Source organism: Phalacrocorax aristotelis, chromosome 1 (genome assembly GCF_949628215.1).
Source record: "Phalacrocorax aristotelis chromosome 1, bGulAri2.1, whole genome shotgun sequence".
Classification (NCBI taxonomy): domain Eukaryota; kingdom Metazoa; phylum Chordata; class Aves; order Suliformes; family Phalacrocoracidae; genus Phalacrocorax; species Phalacrocorax aristotelis.
The window spans coordinates 152,809,109-152,831,710 of record NC_134276.1 but is presented as its reverse complement, the minus strand read 5'-3'; the positions used below and the strand labels follow the sequence as shown (position 1 = coordinate 152,831,710).

Sequence of the window (22,602 nt, the reverse complement as noted above, 5' to 3'; positions counted from 1 at the left end):
CACACTGACACACACCCCCGAAAACACATTAGCTCATGTGACAGTGAATCACAGCCCGAAATTCAGTATGGCTGTCTTCAGCCGGCTCCTTGTCACCACAGACTCACTTCAGGCACAAAGTGTTTGAGGAGGTTTGCTGAGGATGCTGCATCAGGACATGATGCGACGTTTCTGCAAGGCATTGATGGAGAAAGAGTGACTTTTGACCCATCCAAAGAATCAGTAACCCATGTGTCACCCTAGCACAGAATGCAGCATGAGCACTTCTGAATTTCAATATATCAGTGCTTTGCACTGAAAGCAACCCCCAACTTTTATTCCCCTGTGAGAGATCTTTAGACACCTCAATGAGTCCAACAGAAATGTAAAACCACAACAACTAAAAAGTCACCTTTCACAGGGCTCCCACAAAGTAGGTGGGCTTGACTCAGCGTGTTATCTATCCCTCGCCCTTCCCCTGTACACCCCAGTACTTCAGGAGCACAGCAGTTTGGTCCTGAGCAAAAATGAAAGCATGCTCTCCCCCTGTCCAAAAATAGTTTCTGAGGTGCTGTTAAAAGCCTCTCTCAGAAGCCCAGCATTAGTCTGCAGAGGAGTTCAACTTGGCTCCCAGCTATTCTTAGGGCAATGGGATTTGCTACTGAGGCACCAAACACTCTTGTCCCAAACCGACCTTTGTATCTGTCAGACCTTCCATATGCTGCCCTTTTCAAGATTCCTGGGACAGTCTAAAATCAATAACAAGTGATTTTATGAAGAAGGCTGGATATGAACCATACCTTAAAAGAAAAAAATCCAAAGCACACAACTTACTAAATACTATTCACTGGAGTTTTGAACAGATACTTCTATAACAAGGCAAAAAAAAGTCTGAAAATTCACTTGGGGTGCAGGCACACAAAACAAAGGATGCCCTTGGAACTGCAGATATGCAGAAATGTACACTGGCCTAGGTTAAAATTTGGGAAAAAGATGCAAGGCCCCAGGCATGCTAAACAGAGGGTGACCATCTGCCCCTCCTACCTGCACCTTCTTGCTGTACTGAAGCAATGACTATCTTCTACTTTCTTTCTGAGCACTGTGCAGGAGCTCAAGCAAGGCCTACCACTGGTGCTTCGTGTTTTCTTTTGACTGTACCAGGGTACATGATGGGGGCGTCCTGCCTTCGATAACCATGAATAGATAGCAAAGCTGCAGACCCTAAACATGGCACCAAAGTAAATGGCTGAAAAAGTCAAGACGCCAGCTACCAAGAGCTACAAATGAGAGAAATCACCACATGGATGTTCAGGTGTTTCCCCTCTCTGCTGAGGATGAGGAGATGAAGCCCACAGGGAGGTGGTTAATGTTAGATTTGCATTTCAGTTTAATGTTTCTACTACCAAGGTTAACATATCCCAGTCCCATCATTCCCCCTTGGGGCTATATCACGTTCCTCCCTCACAAAAATGCCCAGCCCATGATAAGCCAATGCAACCTATCAAGCAAAGCAAACTGGTTTGGTTCCAGGTGAGCAAGCTGAATCTGTGTTTTGTGCAATGTGACAAGCTCCAGGATGCAAGTGGTGGAGACCACAGTGCAGTATAGCTTGGCACAGATGGAAGGGACACGATGGCCCTTTCCAATGCCAGGCTGCCATCTTAACTTAGGTCCAACATCTCATCCAGGGACAGCAACAGAGGTCAGCCTGAAGACTGCAGAGGTTAACGATGACTGAATGCAGTAGCTGTGAATCACTGACAAGAACCCTTGAACAGGTACACAAAGGATGAAATTCATGTGTGGTTGCCTGATATCCTCAGGAGAAGCAAGGCAGGAGAGTCTGTGTGCAGCCCAAGAGCTCCCTTATGTCAAATCAGTGGCTGGCTACTAGCAAAGGAACATCCTGCTCTTCCTCTCCTCTCATTGGGTCTTGTCTGGCACCACAGCAAGCCACTTCAGCTCATTGCTCCTGGCAGACACATATTCATTTTCTTTAGGACTGTTCTGTTAACTTAGCTGGCTGAGGAGGCCCATGGGTCAGATGAGCATCAGCGTCAACAGAAGGAGAACAACAAAATCTGCCCAGGAAGCAGACCTAGCTATTTGCTGTTCTGTTAAGCTGCATCCTTCAAGCTTTGCCACACAGGCACATGAGGAAGGAAGAAACAGCCATATGACAACTTGAGATTTGCAGGTATATCATGAATAAAAAGATGGGGGAAAATTTTAAGATTAAGTAAATGACCTACAGAAATAGGTGACCACCAGGAAAAGAGGGAGGAGGAAAAGTCCAGACAGAGGTGAGCTGGCCAGGAACAGACTTCAGGAATGGGTATTCAGGACTGCTGCAACAAGGAAAAGTAACAACAGCACCTTAAAAAGATGCATAACTAGCCCCATACACGGTGAGAGATGCTATGGGAGATTGCAGCGCAAACGGAAACAAGTTTGTTGTAAGAACTACTTTCTCCCTCAGTTCTGAAATGAAACACTCCTCCACCACTCCCTCCTCTAGCTCTTCTTGTTAACATCCAAGGATTTGGACTTAAGACTAACAATCTCAAGGCAGGTGTGATGAACAACTACCATACCATAATTAGAAAGTAAATAGCAGTATTCTTCCGTGCTTTTTTTCTTTTCTTCCAGCTCAGCTGTATCACATGGCCCAAAGGGAAAGCCTGTGGCTGCACAAAACCCCGAAGGACACACAATAAAAGTTCTTTGGGGAAAAGCCTGCCTTTTTGTCCTAGGTTTGTACAGCATTTGTCATTGTAGCATCTTGGTGTTTGCAATTTAGTCCAAGCATAAAAGTAATACAAACAACTACAAAACTCTCCAAACAAGTACTTAAATGGTTGTAGTTCTACAAAAATCAAAGAACTGTATTAAAGATCATTGAGCTCCATGTCATTGACATCTATTCTATTAGCATTTACAAAAGGAATGCTTTTGCTATGGCAACTGTATGTTTTACATTAACCATATAAAGCTGTTTTTCTGTAGCTTAAAGTATTTCCCATACTTAAAAGAAGTAAACCAGGAATCTGAGGTTCATTTTTCTATTAATCTTCTCTAGCAAAGAAAGATCAGCAATTATTAAAGAATTTTTGGTTTTTAGATGTGGGAAGTGGTCAAAGGCTTTGCCTTTATCAACTGGGTTTGATTTGCCAATTCCCCTGTTTAAAAAAGTGGCTTAACAGTTCACTAGTTCTTGTACCTCCTGGTTTTACATATCTATAAATAGGCAGATATAAAACCAAATTGAGAGAAATCTTCATGTTATGATCTAGGGAAGAGGAAATTACTATTTATAGTGTTAACCATTCTGTTACACTAACACACAGTTAGCAATTAAATACAAAGAGAAGACCCTCTGGCCCCGCAGCTCTGCCTTTTCTCATATCATCTTCGCTGCTTTCTCCTTCCCATGCCTTCCCCCTTGAGAAGGCTGCTTCTTCAGGCCTCCTGCCTCCACTGCAGCTGCTGCCCCTTCCCCAGCAACAGTATTACCTCTGGCAGTGACGTTCCTGCTTGCCACTGTGCTCTCCTGCCAGCCAGGACATACAGCTAGACCAGCAGAGCCGGGTGGTGCTAGTCCAGGGGGGCAGCTCTGGTGCCCCACCAGCTGGGGACTGGGTCGCAGTTGTTACCACAGAAACCTATACCTTCTTTAAGGAAGGATGGAAAAGAGGGAAGAGGAAAAGCTTGTGACCTACCCTAATAGTGTTGTGCCACCTGTCTTTATTCACCTTCACAGATGAAACATAATGCTTATTTAACCTCTTTGCAAAGCTGCTTCAGAGCACAGACTCTCATTTTCCAGCTGATTTTGCTTTTGGTCACACACACACCCCCCAAAAACAACTCACACAACCCAAGCCAGGAAGACCACCACACAGGATTTCCCTTAGATTCAGCAGTACAGTGAAAGGCTAAATCCACAACTTCAAAATTACCCCTGCCTCGTTAGAAATCCAAACAGTACAATGACTTGTTAAGTGTCATGGTTCCAACTCATGCAGGTCAGAATGCCATACGGCAATTTTGCTTCTGTATAAAAAACAAGTTTGGGCAGTGATAATAATAAAGATAAAGTACAAATTACTCTTGGTTTGAGTTAATATAAAACAGCTTGGAAGATTCACAATAAGCTCCAGAGTAGAATACATCAGTACATTCCTGGAGTAGATAAGAGCATATGAACCATAGTCGGGAAAAAAATAATTTAAAAAAAAAGATCAATCACTCAAATATTCTGTGTCTGAAAAGAAGCAGTAGCAAATGTTTGGGTAACCTACAGTAGAAGGCAGCAAACACACAGTGATCTTTCCCTCAATCCCCACGGCTTCCAACATCAGTTGTTTAGGGATCACCCATGTCAGCAGATGCTTTTGTGCAATTATGTTTTCCATCAGCTGGTAAAATACATTTATCATTAATTTGTTTAGCCTTTTCCTGAAACCCATTTATATTTCTTGCATAGAATACGTGACAGTACAGGCATTTTTTATCTATTCTACCTTAAGTCTGACTCCATGCTTTCTAGGGAAAAGAAACTTGATGGCAAAACACACTTGCCCTTCCCCTTCCACCTTTCTCTGTCCTCCCTGTCACATTATCGAAAGCATCAGATTAACCTTCTCCAGGACACATCAGTTCCTAAAAATCAAAGAACTATAAACGGTTTGGGTGGGAAGGGACATTTAAGGATCATCCAGTCCAACCCCCTTGCAGTGGGCAGGGATAACTTTCACTAGGATCAGGTCTCAAGACAAAAAAATCCACTATCTGTTCAAGACATTTTCATTCTGCCTTAAATATATAGACAGCTTTAGTCTCCTGACTTTGTCCTGTTAGGGCCAATTTAATCTAGCACTAATAGGATAGTCAGCAAATCAGGACCTGCTTTACGGACCTTTTTCTCCCCTGCCATTAAGTCATAGTACTGCTTTTTTCCAGTCTATCCAGCCTTGCTTATCTGAAGCATCCAGAGAAAAGTGATCAAAACGAAATCGTCAAATCAAAGTCTTTCAAAAACAGACGGTAACAATACAGACAATGGTGACAAATAAGAGAATGCAGAGGCGTATTTCAGCTTTTGGTGCAATAAGGGTGCAAGATCACAGACACTTGTGACTGTTTTACATAGCAAAGTTGTGCTGACAGTTAAACACAGCCTTCACAGAGACCATCAGCACTAATGAAACTTTAATTTCCTTTAAATTATTGCTCTCCACACCCCAGACCTCATCAGCCAGATGGTAATAGCTTTTCATCATTTATTTTAACACAAAAGCAATCAATAAGCTTTTCCCCACAGTTCTTTTACTGCTATATATGAACTCTAAAAACCTAGAATCAGAGAAGATGCCAGCTATAGAACAGACAGTCAAGTTTCATTGTTGTCTTTCTTATGGAAAGAGATTCTAAAAAGCCACCTGGTTTTGAGATAAACTGGATTAAAGCAGTTTCAGTGATCTACAAATAAAATCTTAATCCATCAAGACACAATGAATAGACTACAGTATCAAAGAACTAAGTAGATCATGTTGGATTGAGCAGCTTTTCCCTCTCGTCACGGCTATGTCCTGGGCATTGTTTTGCACTGAAAATGTCTAATATCAGATTGCAGAAATATCACACTTCTGTTAGCTTCATTGATCATTCACAGAAGCTGACGATGTCCCATAGGAGACACACATATACACAAAAAAAGAAAACCCTTAGCTACCAACTGAATTTTTACTCCTGTGTTACGCAGCAAGCAAAAAAGCATTCTACAGTTTTCAGAATTTTTCAACAGTAGAAAAATTTTGGAATATTATTTCTCTGGTTTGACAAACATAGGCAATAAGACAAGTAACATCAGCAATAAGACAAGTCTAGAAAATTTAAGTCAATTGTTTAGAAAGGCTATATTTTACAATCAATAAAGTCAGCTTTATAAACACACACACATAGACAAAATCAAAATGTAAGCAGTAATTACTTCTTTATAGCAGAAGACAGGCCACAGCTTGCCGAGCAAGTGGTAAAATGGGGAAAAATTGGTGGGAAAGGTGCTTTAACTACGGCATTCTAGACTACGTTTTTAAAAAGAGCATTTACCCAAAATAACAGGATGCTAGCAGAAAACAGAGGGGTGCAGCGTTGCCAACTTTACTAAGGGCAAACAGTGCTCACACTGCTAACTGTGAATATGTCATCATATTAGATTTTAACTGCTGTGTTTCAATTCTTAGGCGAAGCTCTAATTCCACCACTAAGCCTTCCATTTTATTTTGGCTTATAGCAGCTATCTTTAAGAGTTTGTTTGTCACAGCTTACATAGTTAAAACTGACTCACACATAGAAATCTTGACAAGCCAAGGGACAAAAACACTTGCTAGTTGCATTACAGTGGGTAGCCAAGTCATAACAGCAACACAGGGCTCCAAGCAATGGCATGAACAAGAGCTACTGAGAAGAACATCAAAATTAGTCATGGAAACTGACTTGGCAAATAGAGCTGCCAGAGAACTATTACAGCTGTAAAGAAAAGTAACATAGAGTGTTTAAAGAAAGGTTATATAATATTACCTGTTGGCTACAAACCCTTCTGATATTTTAGGAAGCTTAGCAAGAGGTATACAATACTCGACCACGTTGAATGCAAGTAACAATAACATCAAATGATTTATTCTAGGTAACAGGTCTCAATGTAACTGCTGCAAGCATGCTATGGGAAGCCATCAAATTATTCTGAATCAGAGAAAAGACACTTCATGCTTCACTTCTCTTCCTCAGCATCAGTTACCTCCTTAAGAAAGGGAAGGGGAAAAAAAATTAACTCCTGCATGAAATGGAAGAGAACTGTAGGAGCACACAAGATATACTGGAACTGAGGAGGAAACACTAGGAAGAAAAATTCCAAGTGGGAAGTTCAGGTCATGCCCTGCAGGAATAACTCATTACAGAATCAACTTGTTCTTTCAAGTAATATTACAAGCTCTTGAGCTAATTTTCCCACTACTACTAAAACAGTGGCTACGTTCAACACCACTCCAGAGAACACACCACACCACCCATGGTACTACTCAATGCCTGCAAAACAAAACCCTTACCTGTAGAAGAGACAGGAATTCAGGTCTGCTGAAGCCTCAATGCCCAGATCATGAGCCTTTGCTAAAAAGGCTTGCATGGTACTTTGTTTTAATTGTAGCTATCAAATCTAAACCTGATACTATAACTACAACACTACTTAACTGGGCAGCTGAACACAGATTTTTTTTTTTTTTTTTTTCAGTAAGTGCTACTGCAAGTGGAACAGAGAAGTTGCAACACTGTTTAATACCAGGGTTAGCTGCATCTATAGGGTATTCATGAAGGTAAGGTGTGGTGTGAAAACCACAGCATCAAAGTACAGTCCAAAGGATGTCTACAGATAGTCAAGAACAAGCACAGAAAAACTGCAGCGAAGGATCTTTCAAAGATCAGCAGTTGGAAAAGCACTTCTACTAGCCATCTGGCAGGAGTAGAAGACTCTTCTTCCCTCCGATTCAAAATTTAGTTGCTTTGGGTACCCTTTCCTCTGAAGCACTGGAGACTGGTTTTGGTTATTGAGTCCAGGTAAGCATCATGGTGACAGCAGAGTTCATTTCTCAAATGCCTGCTTAAGTTTTCAGCTAACAGGAATCTCATGACATTAGCAATGACTTCAAGCTTCCTTGCTCAGTTTGTGAAGCAGAGTAACACTGGCTTTTGGTCACTTACTACAGTTTAAAGTTTTGTTTAAATTTGGTTTCCCATAGCCAGTAACAGTCTGTGATTTTCATTGTACCAGAATAAAAGTCTACTAAACATCTAAATGAGATGTGAGTTATACAGCTGCCTGTGACTGAGGGGGGCGGGGGAAAACTCACACAAAAACCCCTCAGTGACCAAATGGCTCCTTCCAGTCCTGAGCTCCACATTCCCAAATGTACTCAAGTACTCACTTTGGTCCTCAAATATTCATCAAAAAGTAAACAATTCCCATGTCTCTATCAGTCCAAGTCATACTTTTATACTTAAAATGAACAGCTAATTACTGCATATAGTAAGAGCAACTGGATGAACAGGGCTGGGGTGGGGGTGGGGTGGGGGGAGCGCAGGAACCACTTAGAAATAATTCCACTTCAAGATATTCTGTTGCTGGCATGCAGTCATTTATCTCCACCCTATTCTTCTCCCAGCTGTGAATAAGGATTACCTGGGAGTAATGTTTTCTTGAAACCATCTGCCGAACAGGTCTGAGTCTTCAGGTTCTTCAACTAGACACCTCAACAAGGAAGGACAAAAGTAATTCTGTACTAAATGCAAGCCCCTCTGGAAAAGACTAAAAAATCCTGCCACAACTCATAGGCCTATCATTAATCTGCACATTGCCATCACATTTAGTTACTCATACTCTCACTGCACTGGTTTAGTACTGTGATCTGCTTTAGAACAAACCGGTACAGCTATTTCTAGCTTTGTGAAAGAAGTGTTAATGACTACATTTTGTCCCCACCCATACAAAGCATAAAAAACGCAAGCAATTTTACATGCCTAAGGCCCGGCAAACAGACCAACAGCAGCAGTGCCTGTGTCAGCAGGTTTATCCTCCCACATCCAGCATCCCGAGGACTCCATTATTTCATGGAAGCTGCAGAGACAACAGTTTGTAAACAGGCACCAGGACTTTCCAAAACAGCTGGCCCTTCAGAGGGAGCTGCCGGCTTTAACCTTGAAATAGCCATGCTGCCATAAGGAGACAGTACAGAGCCTGGGCTTTTTTGTTTGCTTGTTTATTTTAATAGTCAAAATACACAAGGAAGGAGCAGGAAAAGAGTGTATTGAAAACTAAGCATGTTTAAAAAGCTCTGTCAAGTAGCAGCCCAAACACAATGCATAAATAAATCCAAGTCATGTCAAACAGCATTCCACAGTCATGTGTTAAGTGAAAAGCAGAAAGACTTGTCTGTTTGAAGGAAACAATTGTGATCGTTTATATGCAAGCCGGCTTCCTATATATTGGCTCGGGATTTTACCATTTAATGACGCGTTTCCCAAAAGATGAGTACATACAGACATTATAAACACGATTATGATGAGCCCACTGGATACTAGATTGTATTTCTAGACACTGTTTAGTCAGGAGTTAATTCAAAGTATCTTTTGTTGTTGTTGTTGTTTGATGATGTACCTAAATTGAGCTCACCCTCTTAAAAATAAAAAGCCATATCACTATTCAGTATAACTTGTCACCTCCAATGGCCTCCAAAGCCTGTATTTTAGAATAAATCTCCTTCAAGAAATCATGTAGCAGGTTACACAGACCCTCATTTGTTCGCATTAAGCATAAACATCAGAGCCACTTGTAATAATCTACCAAAGATGGAAAAAAAAATCTTCAAAAAAACCCCAAAACATTAAATTCAAACTGACATTTAACAGTTCCTCTGCTACATGGAAATGGGATGTCTACTATGAAAGGCCAGATGCTGAAACGGATTAAAGAGCGTCTAGCCGGTAAATCCTGCATCCACAAATCAACACTGACCCAGTGACCTAAAGTAAAATCTAATAAGAATTTTAAAAAGTATTCAACAGCCACATATAGACCATTCAAGAAGGAAATTATAAAATTATTTGCTCAAGACTATTTGGACACTTACAGAGTGATCATCAGAGAGTATAATAAGAGCTGGAAAATGCCAAACATAAAGTCCTCTATTCATAGGTTTAGTGAAAGCAGTGGAAAAGCAAGCCTCTCGGCACACCACCAGCTAGCAGTCAGGTGAAATCACCTCCAGAAAGGGTATACAAGCCGTTACCTTTATGTCGACACGATGTTGCTGTCTGAAGACTGGCCAGTGAGATGGTAATTCACATCCACAGCAACAGCAAATCCTGTAGGCAACAGCTACCTTACTAGAAACAGACCAGGGAGCAGAAACACATCCCACTCCAGCTACAGAATAACCTTGGGGTGGTTGCCCTGCCCTCCAGCTAGCTTCAGCATAGCCTCTGAAGGGTGAAAGTCTAATCTCTTTTCAAGCACAAAAGCCAATCTGCCTCCTGCGCTCTTTTTAACACTACAATTACAGACCTGCAACTTGCACAGGTGAACGAGTCCACTGCAGCTCATTAAAAGCAAGTTTTGCATGAACCATCCACACTTCAATGGCAATATAATACTTAAATTCTGGAGAAGGAAGGGATTAAAAAAAAGTCTTTTTTATTACAAGATGATACAGCTTCCGTTAAGAGCGCTCACCCAGTTCCACCAACATGCAAATGTGACACGATGTCTGAAAGGACTTCAGGCACATATACCATGCTCCCACAAGCACAAGAGAAGCTCATATGCCACAAACAGTTAAAGTACTCAAAGAAATAAAAACCCCCTCAACCTCCCACACGCACACTTTTGTTAGGCACCAAGACTTGGAGAACATCTTGTAGGTTAAAAATTTATCCTAGTCAAATATGTTGCAATCGTGACTTATTAACCCCATTGCTAACTTTCCTCCCATACTCCAGTGCACTGACATTTTAAGTGCATAAAAGCAGAGGGCAGATCAGTGGAATTAGGACTGGCACAATTTTAATTAAAAGCCTCTAGTAGTATCCTCCCCTGTAACAAATAAAAATGGCAGTCCTGGCAAAAGGGATGCAGCATAAGAGCTTTATTTGAAATGGGAAAGCCCATATATGACTAAAAATATCTGCTGAGGTAACATTTTGTCCATTTGGGGCACAAATTAATTTTAATGCCCCTCATTTAAGTCAGTAATTTGACCTGCACACAAACGTTCATCATGCATTTATTATGAAAAAATTTAGTGCTCCTAGAGCACAACAAAAGATGTCTTTTATAGGACACAAAAGCCTTACAAGCATATATTTCTAATTTTATTTTCCCCTTTAAATGAAATCTTGCCATCAAAACAATCACGATATTTGCAGAGCATCCTGAAAACTCCCATCAAGTCTCCACACAATTAAGCTCTAAGAGAGAAAGAGTCCAAAATGTTTGGTCAGTTGGTGAGTTGGAAACAGGGGCAGAGGGTGGGAACGAAGAGTGGAAAACCTGCTCCTGCGTTCTGCCTCCCTTAACGCTGCTTCCTCTGAGCAAACTGCATAAAACACCCTGAACATCCATTGTATCGCCAGCTCTGTTTGAACATTTGCCCCTCGTCTCACCCTTCATGCCAGCATGAAAACCAAACACGTATCGCATCCAAGAAGAAAACACTCAGAGAAGAAGCAATCAGCATGAAAAGGCATGTAAATCAAACAGATTTGGCAGCAAAGAGCATTTCATAAAGACAAGAGATATGGATTGCTCCATTTGTGTCAGTTCGGCCAGTTACTGTTCTGACTTACTACTTTAACGACCCCAAATAAAATTGCTTGAACTGAAACAAAGATCTTTAAAATACAATTCCCCACACACACCCTCCTAACAATAAGCGTTATTACCATGGTACTACCAGCCTTAAATCATAAATCCATTGCACCAATTAAAAATTACCTGCATACATGATGAATTTAGTACTGACCTTGCAAAAAGCTTACTCCACTTGGCTAGAAATCATTAATAGTTTTGGTAAAATCCTTTTATGTGCTCCTCCAGCTAGCTAATTCCAGCCTTCCATTAACGCACTCCATTGCAGATAATTGCCGACAGCACATGCTCCCCTGCTTTTGCTGGTTCCCAACCGAGAAAGGATAATCACATTCCAGCGGGGAGCGAACAGATGGCAGCCTCCATGGTAACCAGTCCTCCCCAGCTAGTGGTAGCACTGGGAGGCTCCCGGGAACTGGGCAACAAGCACTCTTTGTGCTTCAGTTTTGCAAAGCCGTAATGAAGGGAGAGCCAGCTCCTAGCGCTCACTGGGCATGCCTAGCAGGTGCCCTGCCTTAGCAAGCAGGCAGAACACCTTAACAAAAGCTTGCAACCAGGTTTAACCTTGATGCTGCCTATTTCTGCATCGCATGAGGGGAAAGGGGAGTAAAACACACACTAAGATGGAGGTGAAGGTAGCGAGAGTTTTCAGTTACCATTAAAACAGAGGGTTCAGAGAAATTAGCTGAGGACTGGTTTTGCCCCTGACAAAATTATTGTCTGAAGGCAGGCTTATTTCCCCTGAATGGCTTTCATTTCATCGAATCACAGAATGGTTTGGGTTGGAAGGGACCTTAAAGATCATCTAGTTCCAACCACAGGCAGGAGCACCTTCCACTAGACTGTTACCTCATGTGTGCATATGTGTGTGTGTGTATATATGTATGTATATTCTTCTTGGGTGAAATGGAATAGCGCAGGAGTTCCTAGTAGTTAAGAAAGGATCATAGTTAGGAGTAGAAACTAACACCTGAGAATTTTAACAAGAAAATAAAGAATGCTTAGGCCAGGCTAGAGACTATTAGCAATCAAAGCCCCATGGACAAGAACCTCCTAAAAGAATACAGATCAGTAGAACTTCAAGGACTAACAGTGGGAACATCCTGCTACAAAGAAGGGTGTGAAGATAGGGGAAGGCCACAAATCAGTCAGCAGTGATAGCAGGGAACATCTTGGCTCAGAAGGTGTCAAAGCGGGGAAACCAGGGGAAAGGTAATGCTGGCAGGGGGAGATTGTGACCGCCGACTCAATAAAGGGACGAAAAGACTACCACACCCCACACCCCCACTCCTCTTGACCACACGCAGTGAATTAAAATCACACCATACCTTTAAACTTAAGCAGAGAAGACGCTGACCAATGGAAGAAGGGGATGCCCAGTCAGGTTAATGATTATGTATTAGATAGGCGTGGTGTGTTAACTGTCATGTATAAATGCAAAAAGGAATTATGGTAGGCATGCACGCTAGGAGGAATTATCCCCCATGCACCCAGCACCAAATAAAGTAATGTTTGCTCGTTTATACATCCGGTGTTAAGGCGTTTTATTCCCAGCTTTCGGTGACAAGACTGGGTGGCTCAAAGCCCCATCCAGCCTGATCTCTCTCTCCTAGACCTTGTAATTGCTCCCCTCGAGAATACTATGATGTCCCAACCTGGGTTTTACTCCACAAGAACTGCACAGACCCTTGCTTTTGGTCTTAGAGCTTCTGCCAGGCTTAATTGCTCCGCACCTGCCGAGACCAATGCCAGTGCAGCAACGGGGGAAAAAAAAAAAAACCACCGTGCCTCTCCACTGCACAACCAGGCTGCTGGGTGGGCTGTATATAGAAAAGCCTTTTTTTCACATCAAAGTTGTGCCTGAAACCACTGCTCTCACCAGGCCAGATCCTGTGCAGCTACACACCTACACCGATGGTGTGCATCACCTCGGCGAAATGCCCACCGACATTATCTGGAGGGGAAAGGGAAGGGGCTTTTCAAGACCAACTGATAATGATTTTGTCTGCAAAATAAAAAGAGCTTTGGAATAACTTATTAAGGCTTCAAATACTGATGAGTTGAACAGCACCATGTCTCAAAATATTTAAGGTTTGAAAAAGCCAACAGCATAATCCATGGACTGACTCTGTTGACACATTTAGACTTTCTCTCCTTCACTCTCAAAACCATGCAGTGCTTATGACTAACAGTGTGTCAAAAACGTGGGTAATTTTACTTAAAGCCAAATTTGGACTTCAAGTTCCTACATGCTGACTTAGTTCTGCTGAATTATTCTTTTGAGGAAGGAAAAATGGCTTCCTTTCTCCCTTAATGGCACCTTTGATCTTGTAGCTGGTCCTGCAGGGCAGCATTTGTTCCTGTAAGAGACTGAAAAACCCTGTGCTGGAACCCACCATCACAAAAACACTCGTCTTTTCATCTGGGTGGCTCCAGGCATGGAGCTCAGTAATTTTCTTCCCCGCCCCAAATTTTAAGTTTCCCTTATCCTCACTGTATGAGGAAGTTAGTTTTGTTTCACAGAAAGCACAGCTAGATTTTTCTTACATTGGTAAAGAGACACCACTATAAAACTGCCAGTGCATTAACACGAAGCCTCTCAGACCACTGCCGACAGTGCTTGAGCACCTGTAAGCTGTACAAGAGTTCCTGCCATGGAAAGCATGGCAGCTGAAAAGGATCCAGACTTTGAAGGGGACTTGCAGAGCTCACAAGGGCACCGCGGGTACTGGTGACAGGCACGGGATGAAACCCAGCTCTGCCACTACCCCTCAAGAGCTAGTAGATCATTCTGACTCATGCTGTTAATTTCAAACCCTTTTCTTCCTCTAAATAAGCAGTCTTTAGATCACCAAAAATTTCTTAAGCAACCATAGAACCCAAACCTAATCATCCATCAGCAACAACAGTAAAATAATGGAAGGAAGGAAAGAAATTTCCTATTTAACTTGCCAATTGTTACTAATAAAAATTTTCAGCATTTAAGTATTATGAAACACACCAATAGCATTTCTTGTTTTGCCTCTAAAAAAGAAAGACCATGGCTCAGAATTTATTATTAATATACTAATAGATTTTATGTATTCATGCATTTCTGGAAAAAAAAAAATTGTAGCAATCACATTCTTGGCAAACAGACTGACTTCAAAATTATGGGGATTCAAGCTCTGTTTTAGTTTTTTTGGGTTTGTTTTTTTTTTTTTTCCTTCATGAAAGAGACCTCCTAAAAAGTAATTTTCTATACTGATGTTAATGCTAACTTTGTATTTAAAATTATGTTGTTTACTGAAATATTATAAGCAATTTTGGCATTGGAAAACCTGTTCCAGACACTGACAAAAACCCTAAGACCGTCTGATTTTGAACAAGTACTAGCTGTACTCATTATAGGAGGACTGCTGGCAGAATAAAGGGCAGTGACAGTCAGAATCCATTTCAGCTTCTTACTTGAAATTCTTTAATTCTTAAGTCTGATTTTACACAGATACAATGCAAAGACTTGAATGAACTACACACAGCAGCCATCACACAACAAGGCAATAGGATACACTACAAATTTTGGCAGAAGTGATAGATAAGTTACATGGAGCAACACCAAATAAGCATCCCCTGTATATGTGACAAATGTTTTATTCAAACTACTTGAAAAGGAGAAAGGAAAGCAGCACATCCAAAATGCTTTTGAGAAGAGGTGGATAAGGGAAAGAAAACTTAGTCAGGTACCCTTATTCTTTGGCCCAGTCTCAGCCAGATAAGAGTTTAGGAATAAACTGGTTTTACCTGGAAGATATCAATGAAAAATAAACAACATATGGACATCCTGTCTCCTGAATTGATTCCACTGAAGAGATTGTCTTTTTATAATGACGACACCCTGTGCTTCAGCTTCTTCCAGTCCCAGCTGCTATCCAGTAGACTAAGACTTTGTTATTTTACGCAAGTTGACGGAGACTCAAACTGGACTTTAGAAATGTATGTTTTTCAAATTGGATATGGGTTTGGCTTTTTTTAGGTTTGTTTGGGGTTTTTTTTGTGTGTGTGTGTTTTGGGGTTTTTTTTTGTGATGACCGGCTTAAAAGCTATAGCTGACAGAAGTTAGTCTTCTATTCTCTGCATAAGATTTGAAAGCTTTATTTATAAAGCCAACCACAGCATCTAAGTAAGCGACACCAGGCCTCACACATGCATGGTTTTGAACTTTTGCTCATTTCTCACACCTGTTTTCAGAGTTCTACTAAAACAACCTTGTAATTCCTGACAGTTGTACAAATGGATTGTTACTGCCAGAGATAAAGCCATACAACAGAACGTTGATCTGCTCTATTATAGTATGACCTTCTTTTTCTAAAAAGAAAGTAGCTTCAATATAACACGTAAAGATTTCTTTTAACTCTACACCATCTGGTATGGGGAAGGTCACTTTCACGGAAACAAGATGTTTAAATTTTTAAGATTATAAGAAATATTCTTTAAGTAGTTGTAAGGGCTGAAATTTGCAAGATTTCCTCTTACTTGTCCAGAATCCCAAGATTTAACATTTTTGTGATAAGCACAGAAGGGCTAAGGCTTCCACCCTCATCCTTTAAGATCCCTTTCTATGACAGAGATGCCTTTCCAGTCTTACCTCAATTGGCTGTTTTTCTAAATCAAAAACTTCCTACTTTGCAGAAGGAAAGCAATAAATTAAAGCCCTGCAGACAGTAAACACTTCCTCAGCAGCACCTCCACAGGTCTAAAGTCAATGGAGATCTCATGCCTGGGAGAGACGCACTCCCCTTACTTCCCATCGTTTCACACTGGCATAATTCCTCAATGTCACAAGAAACAAAACTATGGAGTTTCTTCTTTCACAGGGTGCCCACATAGGCTGGGAGCACATGTATGCTGGATGTCAGAGAAGGGGCAGCAACTGTTTTGCTCTTGTTCTTTCAGCTGCCGTTTGATTAAGTGATGTCAATGTTTTGAGCAATAAACCTTTCCCATCTGAACTGAAACTGCTTACAAAAGTGCGATTCACAGCAGGGAGACAAGCTATCTCCTTCTCACTAGTTCAATGACATGGACTGCCTCCATCCACTGCAGCAATCTTTCTTCCAATGTTACAACAGCCATTTCTATGGATGCTTGGTTTTGGCAACTATCATTAAAGGACAACAAAGAATAATGGATGGCGCTCATACTAGGCTTAGTGACCTATTTGGTGTACAAGCCTGAAAGTTATCCTTCCTTCAAAGGCAGTCCTCCAGAATAACTTTCACGGTATGAAATTAAATTCCTTACAGAAGCAGAAAAACCAAGACTTCTACTGTTATGTCTACAATGATAGTTATTTTCAGATCAGGAACAGCACCAGCCCAATACAGTGGAACACTTATTCCATAAACTGGAATTACTTTAGTTTCCGAATACTTTATGGTACCTCTCCCACTGAGTTTTATCAGTAGTGCCTCCAAGTTAGCAACACCTGTAGAAAAGAACATCGTTTTTTCTTTAAAGCCAACACCAAAGCATATATAGAGTTATCCAGGCACATTGATTAATATAATTTTAAAGTATTATGGAAAGTAAATTATGTAAAATCTATCAATCCGAAGGCCCTAGATCAGAACTCCTTTCTCTAGTAAAGAAAATCCTCTTGGAAATTGCTGATCACAAAGAAACAGTTAGCTAACAGGATTTTTTTTTTTAAACATTGAGTTATTTTTATGTCGCTAGTAAAACATAGTGCACGAAAGAGTTTTTAAGGAGAATGTACAATAGCACAGCCTCCCTGAAGAGGATGCTCCAGCTCAGGCCTTGCACATATAAGGCATGAGACAGCTCATATTGGTGGTACCTACCCAGAATCAAGAGGTCTGGAGCTGGTTTTGCAAGATGTGCATGAACAGAGAGAAAGGGAGAGTCAACATCAAGGGGCTTACATTCCAACAGCAGAATAAACTGTGACACTAATGCTTTTCAATCCTTCTGCATTTAAAAAAAAAAAAAAAAAAAAAAAAGAGAGAGAGAGAGATGACAAAAGCAGGTCTGGGTTTTAGCTGAAAACTCAGTTTGTCAAGGTAGGACAATTCAGTTCAGTGTCTGGAAGCATCCAACAGTAGGGCACAGCAACCACCAGACATGCCTGATTATTTCTGTATTGGCACAGAGCGTTTCCATGGAAAAGCAGCAGCCTCCTAGGTTTGACATTCAGCATCTGACAGCTGAGCCAGCCAAAGCTCAGACATGCAAGCCTCAAAAACAGATCACAGACAGCTCTTTGGACGTGGTTCTGAGCAATGCAAGAGTAACACCAGCTCTGGGGGACAGACTAACCCCAGGGGCTCTGCCCTGTGCTCTTTATTTACCAGTTAAGATCCCAATGAAAGCAGAACAGACATCAGAGTAGCACATGGGTGGGAACTGTGGCCACGGGGCTTTCATTTCTCTTTATGCTTTACTAAAGAGTTTCTGAGAAGTCTGGATGGGAACTGCAGGACTGCTCTTCTACCCTGGCTTGGACAACTCCCGACAGCACTTGTAAACAAAGACAGCAATGGTGTCCCTGGAAGAAGAATAGCCTGGTACATTCCCTCCTCTATAAAACATCCTTCAGTAAAACCCACAAACAATGACAGAGTAAGGAAATGTAGAGAAAATATGCTACCATAAAATAATTCAATGTTACGGGTATTCACTGTGCTAGTTTCTTCCATGCAGATACGGGAAGTTCTCATACTTCAGCAATTAAGCTTGGGAGGAAAAAAATTTGTTATAACTCCAGAACTTTAATTTATGCCTCATAGAGGTAATCTGAGATACAGCAGGACCAGTGGTATTTGAGCTATACTAAATATTACATCAGCATCCTTGTGCTTTAGCCCATTGCAGGTGGTGGCAAACCTATTAGTGGCAAAGAACACAGAAAAATTCTGAAAATGCATTTAGCAGATACACTCACATAATAGACATTGGTTCGATTTAAATTCCTCTCCAAACTTGACAGGCACCACTTTGCCACAGATTTCTAAGATCTAGAAACACCTGTGTCAGATCCAACACAAACTTCTGAGCAGCCTGCAAAAGTTTTCTGACCAAGCAACAGATTAATTTTTACAAAACGCCTTGCTTTTCCCTAACCCGAGGCCCCTTCAGCACGTTGACCGATCATCCAGCAGTAAGCAGTCTAAAGAAACCAGGCTTGGGTATTTGATCAGGCAGCCGTGGAGCATGCCCCATCCATGCCCACAGACAACAGCTCCGCTGCCAAGAGGAAGAAAAAGCACAATTGCAGGATTGACAGGTAGCTGGCGAGACCACACCAACAAGAGCTGGCAAGACCACATCAACAAGAGCTAAAAATTCCACCTACCCCCCATGCCAGTTTACACAAGTGAGTTAGCTTTTTTTACAACTCAAATTTACAGTACCACTTAGGCTGACAGTCAGTATGTGTTCCACTGGAGTCACCCCAAATATTCCTGTTTTTATTTTGCATAGATTTCAATGGCTCAGAGTTCTTTTTGCAGTCTACCTCCTCCCAGAAGGATAAGCAACCAGTTCAACACCTGCAAAAATTTTGCAGGGACTATTTAGAAAAGTCTGACGAGTACTGGAGGTCTTGGTCACAGCTGGGGCTTCCAAATGGATCCATGACAGATATATATGGCATTAGAGGCATAAAGCAATAAACCACAAGTCATCTCTATTTCAGATTAATTTCAATATAATTAATAGGCCCAGTACAGCCTATTACTGCACAGCATTTCACTTACAGTAAGAATATCATGGAGGCTTGTATTATTATTATTAGCATACAGTACAACAAAGAGGGAGCCATGTCTTTCAAGGATTTTATTCTTTTGCTACAAGGGGACAGGGAAGGATACTAGCACAAGGGTCACTACAATACCTTCAAAAACCTAGACTTTTCACAGTTTGTCTTTAATTGCAGGAGTACTTACTACATATGAGGATAAGGAAAAAACAAACAAACAACATAAATCAAGACATACCTACAAAGAAAGGCTCCTACACATTCTGAGAAATGAGTAATGACTGACATACATACGTACAAAGCTGAATTAATAAACTGATCCTACTCACCAACAAAATTTTGGAAACACTTTTGAAGTTTTGATTGTCTTTGCTATAGCACTGGTGAACTCACCAAGTTAAAATCACACAGTACAAACAGGGATGAAAAGTTAACAGCATGTCTATGTCCCTCAAGTAATACAATACAGTGTAAATGTGTATATATAGCGCATATATACACTAGAGTGAAATACCCTCCATCCACTCTGCCTGTACATACATTTTAAACAGCTAGAATATAGGCATGCTAGTAGATAAGTATTATGTAAACTTAACTTTTAAGAAAACAGAACATTTGGCAAAGCACTGCTAGCTAATGATGTGGGTGGGCTGTAGTGCCACGTACCACTTCCCTCCTATCCATAATCTCAAAGATCATCACTATTCTCAGACTGCATGTGACAGAAAAATAGGAAGGAAAGATTAGGAAAGTGTCAGAAAAAAAGTTCAAATTTGAACACAAATCCATCGTGTGCTGTGAGGAGGGTCACAAGATTCAACTTCTCATTGCCCTGGATCAACACATTCATATTTTGATTCTGCCACTGCTCACCCAAGCAATGAGAATTCAGTTCAGTCCCACTGCCCTTGGTTGCCAACAGATGACTTCTCCTCAACAACAGCAAGAAACATACTTTCTCACTGATATTAGCAGAAAAACTAAATCTAGACTACAAAATGCACTCCTGCATAGACAAGTTTGATCACAGGCTACTAAAGAACTTACTTGACTCCTGCCATCTTCTATAAGACAGAGATCTATAAGCGTATCAGCTACAGGCCAGGATGAGAAAATCATGTATACCTTTATCTTCAAATATTTCTGAGTCTCTCCCACAGGTCATAAATTTACTGTAAAACCAGTAAACTATTAAGAAAAAAAAAAAAAAGACAAAAAAGAAGGTCTACTTACAGCTACCCATGCCTTATATAGGAACGTCATTACTGCAAGCAGAAATCCTTACATTTCAAAACCTTTGTGCAAGTATCTCTACCCATCTAGGAGACAGTCCTTAAACTGGGCATAGAATGAACATTATAAACTCATTATATAAAAAAGGAAGTTCTGAATTTCATAACTTACTGACACAGCTCAGGAAATAAGCAACAAGAAATATTTCAACATATACTAAGAGCAGATTGTGTGAGAGGGTGCTGGAATCAAAGAAAATGTTTCTTTAAAAAGAAATAAAATCCTTACAGGTCAAGATTCACTTGACTCAGTGCCATTAATAAGGAGAACTCTATAGCTATGTTCTATTCCACATTATATAAGCTATACTCTAGACACATCCTTAAGACCTTCTCAGAACCCTCACTTCTTCAGAAAATAATAGACAGCTCTGGCAATGCAGAATAGCTGTCACTCAATGTAGAAGAGCAGTTCCATGTTATAGTTTGTGAAGACCTAGAAACACATGAATAAATTAAAAAAAAAAAAGCATTTGTATAAATTACTTCCACCTGTAGTCTCACTACTCTTTTCATAGTATTAAACTGTCTAGTAGTGAGTTATTTGTTATCTTCCAGTACTAGGAACCTCGTAAACATGACAATCTTATGATTTGCATTTGGTGCTTTTCCATTTTTGCTTCTCATCTTTGTGGTCTTTACACCCAACTTCAGCAGGTGGCCTCCGAGCCTTCTGCTGCTACATGTTTCAGCCATACAAAATTCTGCATAGAAACACGTACACAGTGACTGTCAAAAATTCTGACTCTTTTCTGTGTTCACTATTACTGAAGTGGTACTAGAGAATTTTCAGGCAGAACAAAAGACTTGACATTTTCCAGCATGCCAGTTACGAACCCTTACAACAAAATCCCATGGCATCAGGCAGAGATGATGCCAGCAGCTTTCTTCAGAAAGTTTTCTAGATAGCCAGATACTCACCTGCCACACTACCCGCTCCATGCAGCTTCTTTAGAAGTGCATTAAATACTCCACTGCTCATTTTATGTACATTACATGCAGAAGAAAAAAGCCTTTTTCAACACATTTTCAAAGACATAAGGTGTAAGCTATGTCATATGAACCACTGTGTGTAACTAACTGCCTCCTTCAGATAGTCGTCTTCCTTTGAAGTTGTAATGTGTGAATCCCTTTATAAGCACAACTTACAGGCATCAGCTGTAGAAAAGGATTACTTGAAAAACCAGGTAGTATCATTATCTCTCAGAGTTAGTCCCAACTCCTGGCAACAGAAGAATAATTATAGCAGGGCTGAGGTGCCACACGGAAGTTTCACAGCCCTCGTACTGGGAAAAGTTTGAAATCACAAAAAAGGGACAAAATTAAGCAAATAAGAAGATGGAATCTTTTACTGTGTCTTTGCAGGGTTGGAGTCTTTTGGTGTCCTTTTCTTTTGAGAAACTATTAAAGACTTTGATGACTTTCATAACAGTAAGATGCAACCATCATGCAAAGCAGAAAAACAAACGGATAAATGCTTGCAGAGTCAAGACAAATTGCCCCATAAATGCTACATGTCCCCGCAAAACAGGGCCTTTCACGAACAGCTGCGCTAGGAAGACTCCACTGCACTATGAGCTAAAACAAAAAATGGAACACGTGTCCACTGCACTATTGCCTCATAAAGTGTGAAAATTTAGATTTCAGAAAGTTGTCATTTAATGATCGATAAGACAGTTCTACAAATACATGAATGGAAGAAATACTACGACACTACATAGTCCAGTGCTCAGCCCTGAAGCATCCTGGGAAGACAGCTGTGAGAAGACTACATCAGCAAAAGCACACACTTCAGCCTAATAGAAGAGAAAGAAAAATACAGTGCAGCCAGACAGTTCAGCTAATTAATTTAGGTATTGTGTTTAATGGTTCTTCACTAGAAAGCCATCTGAGGCTACTAGCATAAGGCAACCACTCTCTCATTTTCTCCTAATTACTAGCTGGGCCAAGATCCTCAGCATTCCCAGAGAAAAAGGAGTTTAAACATCACAGTCTCTAACACTATCTACTGTCTCACCCAGAAACCCTCCTCACCCTTTTCTTCAAGCCCTGAAGCTAGTATTTGAAAGCTCAGTATGAGTTATAATGATCTTTTTGGTCATGTTATTTCTATCAACCTCCTGCAACTTTAACAGCAGACACTGAATTTTCACACACTT

The 22,602-nt window shown here is 40.8% G+C and overlaps 1 protein-coding gene across 4 annotated transcripts in view; it reads right to left on the bottom strand.

Annotated features, from left to right (window-relative positions):
• The window catches only part of FGD4 (FYVE, RhoGEF and PH domain containing 4), a 111,306-nt gene that overhangs the window by 57,893 nt on the left and 30,811 nt on the right, over nt 1–22,602 (bottom strand). The window contains exon 1 of one of the 4 annotated variants that reach the window (XM_075116646.1): nt 11,550–11,860. The exons of 2 other annotated variants lie outside the window; for them this stretch is intronic. The gene's annotated coding sequence lies outside the window, so the exon portion shown is untranslated. Of the gene's footprint in view, nt 1–9,818; nt 9,980–11,549; nt 11,861–22,602 lie in introns of those variants that run through there. One more of the 4 variants, XM_075116657.1, reaches the window with a different exon arrangement.